At 38.2% G+C, this 16,208-nt stretch overlaps 1 protein-coding gene and 1 long non-coding RNA gene across 2 annotated transcripts in view; one reads left to right on the top strand and one right to left on the bottom strand.

Moving 5' to 3' along the window:
• mapkapk2a (MAPK activated protein kinase 2a) overlaps window positions 1-16,208 on the top strand; it is a 43,067-nt gene that overhangs the window by 13,367 nt on the left and 13,492 nt on the right. The gene's annotated exons all lie outside the window — the stretch shown is intronic.
• Window positions 1,762-7,276, bottom strand: LOC311281922. The gene is made up of 3 exons (XR_014625863.1): window positions 6,481-7,276; window positions 4,487-5,554; window positions 1,762-4,365 (listed from the first exon to the last, which is right to left on the bottom strand). It is a non-coding gene; the product is annotated as an uncharacterized lncRNA (long non-coding RNA).

Here is a 16,208-nt window from a genome sequence, read left to right as displayed (position 1 = left end):
TATTCCATTTAGCTTCTCACTTGCTTTTTGTATAGGCCTATAAACACAATCAGGTCAGATTTAGGCCAATGAAGTCTACTTCAACTTGCTCTTCAACAATGTCACCAAAGGGATTAGGGTATGTACATGTCAAGAGACATGTTAGCTTGTTTACACAAGCACTTTGGAAAGATCAGAAAACACAATCTGTCAGAAAGGCTGAAGGCAATTACATTTTTCTGCAAAACGAAGCTTGTGACGCATTGCTTTGTGTCCTTTACAACCTCTTAAACAAGGAAGTCATGTGATTCACCCTCATTGAAGGCTGTGGTCTGAAATTGGTTCCCCTTATGCGATCTGTTAATTGCATGTATTGGATTGACATTCATCTTCAAACAAAAAACGACTGTCCATTATAGTTTATTATAATTGAGTCCTTTGACTGCTGAGCAGCTATTATAGATCAATCTTTTTTCAGATCTTCTGTTAACTCCTGTGTGTGCCATGGTATATTTTAATTTATAAAGTTATTTTAGGAAAACTTCCAAAATATTTATATAGGAAATTTTTATCATTTCAAAGCTCCTACAATCTCAGGTCACATAACTGGTTGCAGTTTAAAGTGCCGACTATTAGAACAGAGGCTGGAAAGCTAAGCCTGTTCTATTATGGCCCCTGGTCCTGGAATGACGTGCAGACTAAACTTAAACTACAATCCCTCATCTCTTTAAATGATTTTAAACATAGAATAAAAAAATTGGTCATTGCTAAGTGCAGATGTTTTGATAATTCTACTTCCACTTAAATTCATCATTAATATGATTTTATCAATGCTGTTTCTGTGAACAGTATTATTTAGGGTATAAGGTAATACCTAAATGTTTATGCTGCTGTATTCTTGGTTGTATTTATTGATGACGTTGGTTTTGTCTGTGGTTTGTTATCTGTTTAATCCTGCTATCTGACCCTGTCTTGACTAGGTCTCACTTGTAAAAGAGGTTTTAACCTCAATGTGACTTTCCTAGTTAAATAAAGGTTAAAAAAAAAATAAAAATAAAAAAAAATAAAAATAAAGAGCTTTCTGCTCACTCATGATTTGTGGTTATAAACAGGCAGGAAGAGGAAAGATACATGATTGTGTTACTTATAAAGAAATGTGTGGCCAGGATTTGTAAATCACTGAAATTGACTTAGAAGTTGAGATTTTAACAGCTGTTAACCACAAATATTTGTATCGCAATTAATCGTCAACCAAAATTTCATAATCATCATGAGAGGCGTTTGAATCATTCCTCAGCTGTTCTGGACATGTTAAAAAAAGGCTTGTCGCATCAGCCCACCTAGGCAGAGTGTTCACACATCCGTATTGTGGCTTTGGTGAGGGTTGCTATGACATTCTGTAGCTTAAAGTAGGTTGTGGAAGAGACACCTGGTATTTTTGCATTTGGTCTTCATGTATGAAAGTGGCTGTGGCTGACATGGTTACAAATGGCTGAATTTTTTTTTTCCAGTAGTAAACCAACCCTTGAACCTCACCTGTGGGTAAACTGGCAAATACATAGCTTAAATTTGAAATGTAGTGACTCTTTTTTGGTATTGTGCTTGCTGCTGACAGACTTGTAAAATTCTACGATTATGTTATACATTTAGGTTGGAACATGACATGAATTAGAAACTGTTGTGGTATGACCAAATGTCATGGCCGTGGTCATTTTTTTTTAAACATTTTGACCTTGTTTTGTGGTAAGGGAAACCGTTACTCATGCTCTGTGTATTCTACTTCTTTTCCTTCCATGTTTTACTAGTCACTGATTAAAGTGACAGTTTGTGTTTTGTAGGCTTTCTATTTAGATCAGAAAGATCTCACCTCTCCACCCACAAGATCTTGCATGTCCCACAGACACCAGACCAGCTTGACTACACAAAAGCGTTCTCTTTTTATTTTAGTAAAGATGGAAGGTTTTTACTCTGGAAACCCAGCTTAAAGAATATGAAATCAGCTTATTAGACTTTGACAGGAGCAATCCCATGTGTGGATCTCCCTCCATTTTCATTGAAGTTAATTGACCACATCCACTAAGGAGTTTCCCATCTCTCAACATGTGAGACAGGTGGAAAACCCCTAAGGGAAAACGGATGACTTAGCCAAGCAAACTGAGAGTCATGACTGCTGATAGGATCATTATCATTAGCTCAGTGAAGGTGATTTACACTGAAATGTCATCTGATAACACAGGGAAATTACATCAGTGGAGTGTCAGATTTGGTGGCAGTTTTTCAGATCGCATTTATGAGAAGTGGGAATCAGATGGGTCAGTGTAGCGAGCTATAATGTCTCAATGCATAACTGCGCTGTCAACTGGAGGAAGTGGGGGAAGGATGTTTGGCGGACTTGAAGAAGTGAAACTTCTAACCGTTGAATGCATTCTTTTACATGTATGGACACCTGGTGGAAAAATTTTGTAGTGTGAAGACAATGTAGGGATGGGACGGTATGAAAATTTAATATCACAATTATAGTGACCAAAATTATCATGATTATCAATATTATCACGGTTTTGTTAAAACGAGATGAAAGTGTTCAAAAAGAGTTGATGCTCACTGAAGACATTTCAACAAGTTTTATATTTGAAAATCAACTAACAACAAATAAAACAAGCAGCTCTATGCACTTTTTAAAGCAAGATTCTATTCTGTGGCATTTCCTTCCTTATAATGACCGTCGTCAATAGCAACGCATTATAACGGCGCACATCCTTGTGTAACAACGGACGCGCGCTCTCGTTTCATTCAAATACAACTTGCCGTCTTGCGACTCCGTTTTTAATTATATTGAAAATGAAATCAGAGTTGATTTATTGTTTACAGAGTTTGATAATATTGTTGTGATCATCTTGTCTTGGACGATTGTTTTGTACGCTGTACATAATGGATTTATAAACAGGTAAGATTTAAAACATTAATCTCAATTCAATGTCCCCAATTATGTCGTAAAAAAAAATCTGTGTAATATAATGATATACATTATTATCCATTAAATGTCACTCTTAATAGTCTTGGCTCAAAGTCACTTGCTGCGAACTTTTCTTTGCGGATGCTTCACGTTTATTTCGAGTGATACAAAATAGTTCAACTTAAAACAACATTTTATGCCCAACTATTTCCCAGACGTAGTTTTGGTATTGAGGTCAAAGTTAACTTGCCTTGTGGTGATGGTCACACAAGACGACTCGGCAGATTTGAAGTGTTTCTATTGAAGCGACTTTTTCTTGTGCATGTTCTGCAGACAGGGTGACCATCCTCGATTAAGTTTCCCTCAGGACTTTTGTTAAAGCCAAAATATGACCACACCTCAGAATTGGTCCTCTTAAAAGGCTAAACAATCTCCCGAGCACGGTCACTGCCTTCCGACGTTCTTGAATAAAAAAACAACAACATTGCGCGCTGCACGCCTGCATCAGACATTTCTGCTGGCTGAACAGGATTAATAGTGAGTTATTAAAATCGCGATAATCAAACACGGTTTTAATGATAATTAAATTTTAAACGATATTACTAACCGTCAGTACATTTTATCGTGGTTTATAGTGAAACCGGTAATCGTCCCATCCCTAAGACAATGGCACTTCAAAGTGATATTTGTCTTTCTTTTTGTGCAAATTATGGCATTTCATTAAAGCTTGATTGTAGTCTCTGAGTTTCTGAAATTGCTCCCTGTTCCCTTCCTAGCTCACGATTTAGGATATGAGCCATTTCATGCTGTAAAACCTGGTTAAAGTCGGCATGAAATGAAAAATTATATTTTTTCTAAATGCAACATGCATTGATCTTATTGTAATTTTTTAATTCAATCGAAAGGTCACTGCGATGCTTAAATTCTCCATTGGTCAATGTTACGACCCCGATATAGTCTAGGGGTTCATACATAATCTATGTTGTACAAAGACCCACCAATCCAGGTAACTGTGCAAAAAGCCAACACCTTTATTCAGTACAACAAGGTTATAGGCAAAAGTGAAGTAAGACACACACATGATGAATATAGATAAATATATACAGTGGATACAGAATTTCTGTAAGATGGTCAATTTCACAAAGAGGAAGAGGGGACGTGGATGGCGCCAAAGAAAAGAACGTAACAAAACCAAACAAAGTCTAACTTTTAAATAACCTCTAAAGAAAATAAATAAATAAAACAAAGATCTTCAGCGTCCATGACGCCCTATCTAATCTTCACTAACTGCCCAAAACCAAAAGTACATGGAGTGGCACTCGCCCCTAACCTAGTGTACTAGACAACTCAAAAAACCCTACGTGTTGCAGTGAATGTCACGTGACGTTCTTACCTGTCCTCCTCTTTCAGGACTAGTAACATACAGTGGTAGGCTACACCAGTGGTTCTCAACCCTGCCCCTGAAGGACCCCCAACACTGCACATTTTATTTGTCTCCCTAATCAAACACACCTGATTCAACTCATCAGCTCATTAACCCATGTTGAGAACCACTGGGCTACACTGTATACTCAAGTTACATAAAACAAAAGAAACGACTACAAGAAGAATTTACACATACACTAAAATCAAGCAACACATAAACAAAAGGGTTACAGCAATAACAGCAGGGTAATTTGTGCAAGATATCAACAGAAAGCCGCGTGGGGGGGGAAGAAACGTCTGGCGTTCTCTTTTATCAGAGGTGGTCTTTTCCCATTGGCGACAGATGGGATTGATGACGTCAGCGCTGATGATGATTGACAGATTACCGGACCAATCACGGGTACCTAAGAAGTGAAAGTAAACGAGAAGCGGGCAGAGAAACAAAAAAAACACACACGCAATACAGGGACATAACAGTCAAACTTTTAAGGTCAGAGTTCACTAAACTAAATACACAGCGGAAGACAAAACTTCCTCTCATGTGCTTTTGTTTCCGGTTTCCAGTGTTTGTATGCTTGTAAATGGAAGTCAATGGAGAGCTCTTTAACTATGTGTTAATGTACAACTTTTAGATGACATATTACAGAGTGGTGTTGTTGGTGCATCCCAGTGTTGTCTGATTTTAATATTCCCTAAGTACAATTTATTTGTAATTTTTTTTTATGTAATGTAAAGGCCTCTCTCTGGTCAATAGCTGTGTTTACATGCACCCAAATAATCTGTTTATAATTGTATCGCAGTGGGTTTCTCCAGTTCTGAATGTAATGACTAGGCCCTTTGTATGCGCTAAAGTTCTGTTTGGAATATGAGAATCGTATAGCATCTTTAGGGTAGGGCTGTGCGATATAGCTAAAAAAAAATTATCACGATATAATGTTTCATATCGTTCGGTATCGATAATTATTGACTTTATTTGAAGACAAGTAGAAAAGTTTGAATTTAAACCACTGTTTGTTATTTATCCACATTATTAAGGCAAACAACATATTATATTAGTTTTAGCGGTCTAGGCACAATGTTTCTCCTGGTTTCCACATCCGTTAATAACGGACAAATTTGAATGTTTCTCACTAGATCTCGCAGCAATGTTATTACTTCTGTGGTGAATTCAAATGCTTTCTTTACTGGATCTTAGCGCTGTGTAACAGTTAGGGGTGTGAACCTACACTGGTCTCACGGTTCGGTTCGATTACGATTATCATGTCATCGATTCAGTTCAATTCGATATCACAATGCATCGCGATGCACCGCATCCTCAATTTTAAATTTCTCTTCAAAAGTGATGTGTGCGCACGTGTGTGTGCGCTTGGGAAGTCGCAGTGACAGAAACAGTGACATTCCAGTTAAAGTTTCAAGGGAGTAAAGCTTGTTTATGCCATTAAGAAAAGGAAAATCTGTCAAATAAATTTTGTTTTACAAAAATGTTCATTTAAAAGCAGCGCTCATTAATCAGTGTAGGCTATTATGTTACCATTAAAGATCCGCGCATCAACCGTCGCCGAGTCCGCTGTTGAAGGTGACGATCATCCATTTATAATCACGCGTAACAACACAGAATAATTGTAATTTGACCATCGGGTGCGGATACTTAAATCAGAGAATATTATTGGGGCGGGTGGACTGTTTATTTTTGGCTGCGGATTCGGCGTTGGAGCTCATCCGCGCATCTCTCTGACTCTGCCAGGCGTTAACAGCTTGGGGTGAAAACGGCTAACGTGGTTTATGAAGTTATTGGTATTAGCCTACCTCCTGCATATTCTATTTGTGTGTGACATGAGCGCACAGTACAGCGCGTGTCTTCTGCAGGTCGTGCTTACCAGGTTGTTCCTAAAAGCCGAAACCTGCCCAGATGTCGGCTTTTAAAGTAGTTGGAGCATTTTTAATATTCTCGCACTCGCGTCTCGCCTCCCTCTGCCATTGTATGCTTCCGCCACAATGCACCTACGCGACAAATGACGTCAGAAAAGTCCGTACATTATAATCGTTATGGTCTATTACTGAACCGATACCGAATCGTCCTCGTCTGCATCGCGATGCATCGTAGAAACGATTAATTTTGACACCCCTAGTAACAGTGTCGCTTGATCAAGGTCGGCTCGCGCTGCACTGACATTGGTCCAAACTGAGCTTGAAGCACAAAATAACGAGTAGCGCAGTTTTCGTTCTGCTTTCATTACGTTTGCCATTTGATGTTGGGCAACGTTGTGCTGGTCGCGCCATCTTCAACTTTGCAGTCCACTTACGAATCACGTTCAAATGGAACGCACCTTCAGTCAACATGATGTGGAGTGCGCAGTTCATGGTTGCATAGCAACGACAGACACCATGGGAGCTTTGGAAAGGAGACAGCGGCACAGCAGCACTTTCCACGCGTTTTTAGACGCAACATGTGAATGGCCCCTAAGATTTATGGGCGATGCACACATTTGAATGAAAACAGAGCGCTATATCGAACATTTTTATATCGTTACCGACAATGGTGTACTGTCAATAAATACCGATGCCGTTTTATCGCCCGACCCTATTTTAGGGTTCATGTAAAAAATTAAAATAAAAAAATCTGAAATTAGTTTGATCCAATCAATGAATGTTAAAGTACTGAATTTAATGTTTCCCTTTATTTTACCCCAGTTTTGGATATTATGGCTGTATAAAGTTGATTCTGGACTTAACAGGCACCAGGGGGCGCATTACAGAAAGATCCTAACTTTAGAATTCTATCTTATCTGTTTGGTAATCATGGCAATTTTAGTTAGGACCACATTTAGAACAAAAGCTCTTACAAAATGACATTTCTTAAGTGCATAATCTTACCTTAACTACAGATAGGAAAATGGTATTACAGAAGCATAACTCCACAAAAAATCCTAAAAATGGTCTTTACTTTAGGACAACCTCACTGGTGTCCTAACTTCAAAAGTATTTGAAAGCCAACTATAAAAATCACATAATAGCCTTGTCTGAGAATGACGTCACATTTAATGATAGAAGATGAAGAACAACGACGTTTGATGGTGGAAAGACTCTGAACACCCAAATGATGTGCTGCACTTTGACAACAAAACTCAAAATAATGACAGACTCCAATGAAACAAAAGAATTAGGCTTTACCTTTTCTACCAAGCTTATCAAAACTTTACTTAATGAAAAGCACCACTTATTTTGTTTCTCCATTTTAATCTCAGTTATTTCTATCCGTCTATCCGAGTCTTTCCGTTTTACTTCACAGCAGCTGTTTGCGCATAGTTGGTTGCTTGGTAACAGACCTGAGAATTGATTACCAAACTCAATGGAGGGGTTTACAATTTCCTACAGATAAGATGAGATTTTGTAAGATAGGATAAGAATCCTAAATCAACATAAGATTTGCTTCAAGGCGAGACACTACAGGTGAATAGGGTAACATTTTTAACTAGCAGATATCACCTTGAAACTTTCCCAGTTGATTACCTACATTAAGATGAGAAAAAAATGTATTACAAGTTTTCTGTAATTTAATGTTTAAATATGCAAATTAGGCAATATCTAATTAAATATAAGTATTGGATAAAGCCAGGTTAAAAAATATTTTTTTCATTGTGTTTACATATTAGATGGGAAAAAAAAATTACAGATTGATTTATGGATATACTTTTGTTATCCTGTAAATCACAATATACTGTCAATAGCCTTAAAATTATTTTTGCCATGTTTTTTCGAATAAAATGTTATATAGATCAGGCTAGGAATAATATATTTACAAATCCCTCTGTAAATGTCTTCATAATACAACTAGGTACAAGACTGGAAAGTTTGGTGTATATAGGTGCTACTGAAGTGGAGATTTCGGACTTGGAGTATGAGAGAAAAGTAATTTTGAGAAAATGGGCTTTAAAGATTTATCATCAGCCAATGAGATTGCGCATTCAGCCCTTTTACTTTCACGACTGGTTGCTGATAAAAAGGAAATGACCATATTTGGATCCGACAGCATTGTACAGGAGAGAGAGAGCTTCCCAGCCGTGCAAGTGATGACAGGGTGCCGATTGATTAAGAACGGCAACTTTTGTTGAATTGATGAGAAATCTACCGACACAAACAGAGAAAGTGTAGTAAAATAAAGACCTAAATGTGTATTTTGGACTTTTTTTCACCTCAAGTCTGAAAGAAGACATGTTATTGAAGACAAATATCCAAAAATCTCAAAATGTACCAGTAAAAAAAAAACGATGTTTTTGCCTGCCGTGTCTCGCCTTAATACAAATTTGTCAGATCTTAACTGAAGACAGGAAGTTTCTGTAATACGCCCCCAGAAGAGAATGTTTTGTGTATGCATAAAGTTATTGGCCCTCGTATAATGACATTTAGTTCAATCTGGGCCTTGACCTACTGTGGTCAATTAAAAAAAGTTTGGCACACCACATTTTAGCGGATTAGTGCATTTAGATTAAAACATTGTGACAATCTTGTGAATAAGTAATTTCAGATACAGTTCTTTTCTAGCAAGTTCATTTGTTATCCATTTCCTGTGGTGACTAAGTGCTGTTGTGGGTTTCCAGATGACATGTTGTTTTGGCAGCAAGAGAGTGAACTCCAGACAAATTCACTTTCCAGAGCTCTTCATGTGAGCTCAAGCCCGGGTGTCTGGCCCTAAACTCCTAAACTGTGTCACACAGGAAGACTAGGAAGGAGTAACCCATATTAAAGCTGCAGGGACAGTAGGTATTACAAGCTGGTGGACGTTATGGCATGGAATGGGATGAGAATTAATTTATGATATGATGTCTTTGTTATTATATGTCATAGACAAAGCTCCTTTTGAGCTAAGTCAGAGGGGTCGCTGGCAGATGTCTTTAATCAGATCAAGATACTTTGACACAAACATGTTTACTCTGACACGTGGCTGGCCAGTCATCACAATGAGCAATAGCCTGTCAACACACACACACACACGCACATTCCCAAAACACATCCTCAGGGACAAAGAGCATTTAATACTAAAGTAGCTTACAGGCTGTTGTCTCCTCAGTTCCTAAACAGAAGCAGGTGGAAGATGCTGGCCCTCCATCTCCAGCCCTCCCTTCCCATCCTCTAGAAACCCCTCACCCCACTCTTTTGTGTGCTTGCGGAGGGGATCTTTTGTACTGGGCCTCAGGAAGGTGAATGGGCCACATCTGCTATGCTCCCACTGAGCGGATGAAGGGAAAACACTGATAACAGATGGACATGATTTTCCTGCATATGTACTGGTATTAAAGATAGCGGGACTTGACCACTGATGGTGGCATAGTTGTTTGATAGTGTAATTAGAGTATTACATACACTATTTTGATTAACTTTTATAGGCCAACTCGGCATTTTAACTCCATTTAAATGAACTTGTTTCTTTATAGTGTATATAGTATATATAGTTAACAGCACACAGATGTGAATGCTTGACCAGCGTATTGAAACAGAAGTTTGCTACTTTTTGATGTGCTTAACGGCGGCACAATAGCATTGCCTTACTGTAATGTTATGTTACTACGTTATATAACAAACCTTGTTACTCAAGGGGCCAATATCACTGGTCTACCTTCTTTTTTTTTTTAAGAAGTCCTGTGCTTCAGAGATAAAATTTGTTTTTACATTTTGTGTCAGTGCATATTGTGTAAATGGTACCGGTCACCTAAATATTTGGCTTTTAGCAAGATCTCCATATCTCTGGGATTGAACCATATAGGGCCCTCAAAATTAAGATATCAAAATAAATGTTTGTTAAAAAACAAAATTTGCGCATTTTACAGTTTCATTTAAGAAAACTATTGTTATATCATTAACATGGAAACTCAAAGGTCTTCACCACAACCCGTCAAAATAAAAGTTCGGTTTAACTTGATATATTACCAAACTATAATTAATTATTAACTAATGATAATTAACTAAATTCTTATCTATATTAAAATATAGATATCTCAATTTAATAATAATACTAACACTAATAATAATAAATTATCAATTAATTTAAGGAATAATCGCACTTTTTCTTTTATGCTGTAATTTTAACAGTATAAAGCTCAGTTGTGCCGCAAGTTTAATTTCATATAAAAGATCAATTAAATTAATGTTTATGTCTTCATTTCATTACTGGAAAATTCACAACACAGACTGTGTGGAAAACAGAACATTTCATCACTTGCCTGATGGCTCATGCTACCGCTAACCCGGACATCGAGGTCACTTCCGTGATTTGGGAAAAGCCCGTAAAAGTCCTGCCAGAAAGTGATACATAAGGATGTAGTGTAACGATGAATTATTATTTTTTCCGAAGTGTTGACAACTTAGTGTTAACTAATAATTGTTGCAAACTGGTACTACCAACAAAATATTAGTGCATTCCTGGAACTGGGCGTCGTTAAACTACATCCTTATGCATCACTTTCTGCCAGGACTTTTACGTGCTTTTCCCAAATCACTGTAGTGACCTCGACGTCCGGGTTAGCGGTAGCATGAGCCATCAGGCAAGTGTTGTTTAAATAAACTCCTGATGTACTTACAAACTTTCCAATGCCTTGCTTTGAGTACAGAACCTATTTGTACTACTGTAGAAGTTTGGTACCATTCTGGGCATTATATGTGGGGTAATTTCCGAGATACAACCTTGGATCCGTTAGCGCCTGCACTAAGCCATTCGGCTGATATCTCTAAATAAGCTCAAACTTTAATGTTCGACCAAGGGAAAAAAAGCTTCTGGGGGGGTGTTTGGCTTGAGGTCATGGTGCAAAGGACCCTAGGTTGATTTTACTCCGAACCATCCCTTTAACAGAAATGTGTCCCTTTGCAAAATCAAACACTGACAAGTGACAACTAAAAGAGCACAACACTGTATAATAGGGGTGAAAAACTCTGCCCTGCAGAGTTTAGCTTCAACCCTTATTAAACACACCTGATTCTGCTCAAGTCCTTATTATCCAGCCTTATTTGAAAACTACAGGTATGTGTTGGAGGGTTGGAACTAATGCAACACTTGTGCCATGTTATATCCATGTTTTGTCATTTGCTCGCCCTAATGTTGCTTTAAACCTGTATGAATTTTTCTTCTACAGAACACAAAATGAGTGACATGAGGGTGAGTAAATGATGACTAAATTATCATTTTTAAGTAAACTATCAGTCTATATTTACATGCACTTTAAAAGTTTGATTTTAGTTGGTATAAAGCAGTGGTTCTCAGCCAGGTTGCTGGGGCCTCAACAAATTTCCAAGGGGTCTCAAGATGAAGAAAACAAGCATGAAAATAAGATATTAAGATAATCTAAAATCTACTAAAAATCAAGATATTTTATCGGGTAGAAATTGTGAGTGAGAAGAGGGCCTTTAAATATTTTCATGAACAATGGGGCCTTGAAGTCAAAAAGTTGAGATCCACTGGTCTAAAGCAAATTTAGTCTCTTTAAGATGCCATGTAAAAATCTTTAATCTGGTTTTAGCATAGTCGGACTAACAGACCTAGATAATGCAGCTTTTATTGCTGTTATTGTAAAAATACTTTGATTTTGTATGTTTATCCTGAATGTTGTACTCGTATGCCACTGTCAGTGTCTCCTTTGTTTGTGTCTGTTGAAGTCGTAGATTGTTGTTGTGGTTGTGGTTGTTGTTGTTGTTTGTTTGTCAGGACATTAGCTGGATATCAAGGCTGCTTTGGGGTTTAGCAGTGAAATCGGAGAACACTCAGCCCTACCACATGTTTCTTTGGAGAAAACCAACACCTCCCAAACCTCCCAAACCCTCAACACCCCCCACTTCACAAGACCCAACACGTGACACCACACCTTCTTTCATATCCCCCTTCACATGCAAAACAAAGCTTGTACCGTCTGCCATATGGTCTTTCCTCCCTGTCACTCACAATGATCCATGGAGATTTGTTAATGACATCTAATATCTTAGTCACTACAGTCTAATATAGATGTTTTAGTTGCATTCAGGCTGGACAGGTGGCTGCCCTTCAAATCTCTGTTCCTGTGACGCAAGCTACTTGCACCCAGTGCACCTTCAGACCCTTTATGACGCAGTTTTCCCTTATTTACACAGTCACAGCATGAATACTCTTTTCACCTTACTCAGAATGACAGTGCTATCCAAAGTTATGGTGTAACAAATGATATAGCATTCAGATGACAAATAAAAGTCTTGATTTCACTCACTTTTTGCTAGCAAAGAGGTGCTTTAAAGGGCACCTATTATGCAAATTTTTTACATGGTGTTTGAAAATAAATGTGTGTTGGCAGTGTGTGTACACAACCACCCTATAAATGATAGAAATCCACCCAGTGCTTTTTTTTTAAATCCCCATGAATCATAAGCAGTGTCTCAGAACAAGCCGTTTTCAGATTCTGGGCAATGTGACATACTTTTGCACAAGCCCCGCCCACGACTGTTGACCGACATTGCCGTATCAGCATAGACTCGCCCTGAGTGAGCTGTACACAGTCCGCCATTGTTTCGACGCCGGAGCAGCTGTAGACAAGAATGTCTTCTAAGTGATTTAGGTGTTTTGTTGTTGGATGTAAGAATGAACATAGCAGTCGTCATTTACTCCCAACATCTGAGCTGCTGAAGACGCAGTTGGTCACTTTTGTTTTTGAAGGGAATGCGCCCCCCAATCTACCTAAATGCGCTTGTTTGGGCAAATCGTTTTACAACTGACTGCTTTGTGAACGAGGGTCCGTACAAAACATGCTTTGCTAAAAAGTTGTTACTCGAGGATGGATCTGTAGTACTAACTGTTTTGTTCGTGATCCAGCTTACAGTCTCCGGAGCGATTCTGTTTACGACAGTAATAAAAGGGAGAGTGCGCACTTTATTAAAAAAGTGGGCCAGAGGCATCAGCTCATTTGCATTTAAAGGGACACACACAAAAACGGTGCATTTTAGCTCACCTCCCCAAAAAGTGGCAATTTTAACATGCTGTAAAAAAACCAACTGTGGGGTCTTTTCAGCTAAAACTTCACATACACACTCTGGGGACCAAGGTTATTTTCGTAAACGATAACTGAAACTAAGACTAAAACTATTGGTCAAAAACATTTTCGGAAATAAACTTAAAATAAACGTAAAAATTCAGAATAAATGAAAAACTAAAATTAAACTACCAACAGTTACTGAAAAACTAACTGAAATAAAATAATAATTAGCACAAATAAATAATTGTTTTCATAATTAATAAGCTCTTTACTTTGGTGGAAAATCTGACCTGTGGAAGTTTATGGAAATGCCTGTATATGACGCTTCACGGCACGCGCTTGAAGTTACTGAGGCGATTAAACACTGTCCTGTGATGCGCACAATGAAGGACCTTAACGTCGAACACATCGCTAGTTCTCAGCGGCTGTTCATTAAGGATGCGTCGGTGGCAGCGGAATTGGAAATAACACGAGGTAATGAGACGCAAGTTGGACGACTTTAAACTTAAGCGCAGCGTTATTAGAATGCCGTTTCATGCGCGAGACGCGGGTGCAACAGCAAAACAAGTCCGTCAAGCACAAAAAAACTTTAATGTACAACTACCAATGTTTGAGATGTCATGTTTTCATGAAGGCTGACAGGTGCTGTTATTATCTTTGTTTTTACAAAACATTTACTGCTAATAATATTATTATCCATGTGGAGACATTTCCCCAATGTAGGGAATACCAGGACACACACACACACACACTAACCTGACCACTAAACCGACCACTAAACCTACCCATCACGCACAACTTTCTGCATTTTTACATTTTCAAAAATAACTCATTCTGTATGATTTATAAGCTTGTTCCCTCACTTTAGGTCCCCACAGTGACACGGGTCCCCATGAGTCTGTGTGCATTCAGGTTTAAGTCCCCACCAGAATAGAAAAACATGTACACACTGCATAGATACTTCATTATTTAGCCTAATCACACTGGCTTCACAGCAGGTTGTGTTGGCTGTAGTCAGATGAATTGAGGTTTTTTTTTTATTATAAGATTGTAATTTTATGCAAAGTTAGTGCCAAATAAATGAAAACTGTAATGGCACTTGGTTTTGGAGAAGAAATTTCAGTTTGGTACATAATTGTCCAAAAAATACCAATTGTCAGACTGTTTCATTTGAGCAGATGTGCTTTGTCCGCTTTGCAAATTGCCATTCAGTTGGCATGGCGTTTGAGAGATCAAACCTTGTTCTTTGTTTCTGAGGGATGTGTTTCAAGCTTTTCTTCTTGGTCTTCACAAAAAAGCAGGAATTAGACCAGTGACGGCAATAATTGGTCTATGTTGGCTTGGCAACACTTTCTGTTCGTCAGCTCAGCATATGATTACATGTCGCTTGAACAATAAGGGGTCTCAACTTACCAGACTGTGCTTTTATTTCAGATCTAGATACAATACCCTGAGTGTTTTCGCAGACCTGACGCAGTTCTTGTTCTTCTTGCATTTATGCTAGTATGGATTGTGTATGGCACTCTAAAATGTTACAAGGTCTGTAGTTACTTAAAGAACAGCCACAGTGATTTCCGGTGGCTCCAAGAACTGGATCTTAACTGATCTCTGTCAGAGGACTCAGGGTTAGTCTTTTCAGACAATAGATCTGTATAAGTGCGTCTCCCCTGATCACCCCTTAGAAAAAAAGTAATTTTTACACCAGTACGTAACATTACATGAGGAAAAAATATCCAATGTCCATCGCTAATTAGTTGGCTACAGAATGTATTAGATTTATTTACTTTTTTTTACAGTTTATTAATGTCTTATATGCTACCTGTTTTGCTCACCAAGGTTTTTGCTTTTCTTAATGGTTTCAAATGTATTATAGTAAGTCGCACTGCTTCCATTTTCATGTCGTCTACCCTTTTACACATCAGATCAGCTCTACAACAGTGTGGAATTGGACCTTGATATATTTAATATATATAATAAAATTGTGGTTATCTCATCTGTGATTTAAAATGCTATCAAATGTCAAAAACATTTAACAAACCCTATTTAGGTATTTTAAATGACAGCATGCAAATAGGAGTGGAGTAATTCAGGTCCATCTCGCTCTATAGGCTAATGAATATTCTACCAAGATGAACAAAAAACTTGTGATCTGCTGAGCATTAGTGAAATGCCACCTTGAAATTAAATATTGCAGCTATCTGTCTGTGCTTGAGAAGAGATGGCTTTGGTGAGGGAGAGGCTTTGTGACTGCTGTCATTTGTTGTGCAGTGTGTGGGTAACATCAGATGTGTCTGCATGTTACATATCTTTAGCCTAATATTTTTCCATCTTCGTTTACGTTTGTGACACCCATCTTCTCTCAGTAGTCAAGTAGGTCTGAATGAGTATACTTGGTTGGCATGAAGCAAATGAAAGTTCCTGAAAGCTCTGCCAAATAGGCTGTTTAGCCCCCTGTAGGCTGGTGTGAGAATTAAGCGGTTTGACAGGCGTGATTTGGTAGTGTGCAAAAAGAGGAATCCTGAGACCTCTAAGCCAGCTATCAACAAGAGGGGAAGCCCCGCCCCCCACCCCAGAGGGATTCTTTCCACTGCTTGTCATACATAGCTGGTGTAGTATCCCATAAGTCCTTTTCTTTGTGCTTTCCATTTATACTCAATTAAGTGCTTTAGTGTGAATTAACATGAATTTCATTCCAGAGTTTCCTTTATGATAGGAAGCATCCTGTGCTCCTCGTCTCATAGAGGCCTAATATTAATTTGGAATTTAAAACTATCTACCTATCATCCTAACCTATCATCCTAAAAGCAAAAATCTCAGAAACAAGAGTCTGCAAGTCTCTTTCAGTGAGTTGAAAGAGGGCTATTTTT

Source organism: Rutilus rutilus (genome assembly GCF_951802725.1).
Source record: "Rutilus rutilus genome assembly, chromosome: 22".
Classification (NCBI taxonomy): Eukaryota; Metazoa; Chordata; class Actinopteri; order Cypriniformes; family Leuciscidae; genus Rutilus; species Rutilus rutilus.
The sequence above is the reverse complement of the archived record's forward strand: the minus strand, read 5'-3'. Positions and strand labels throughout refer to the sequence as shown.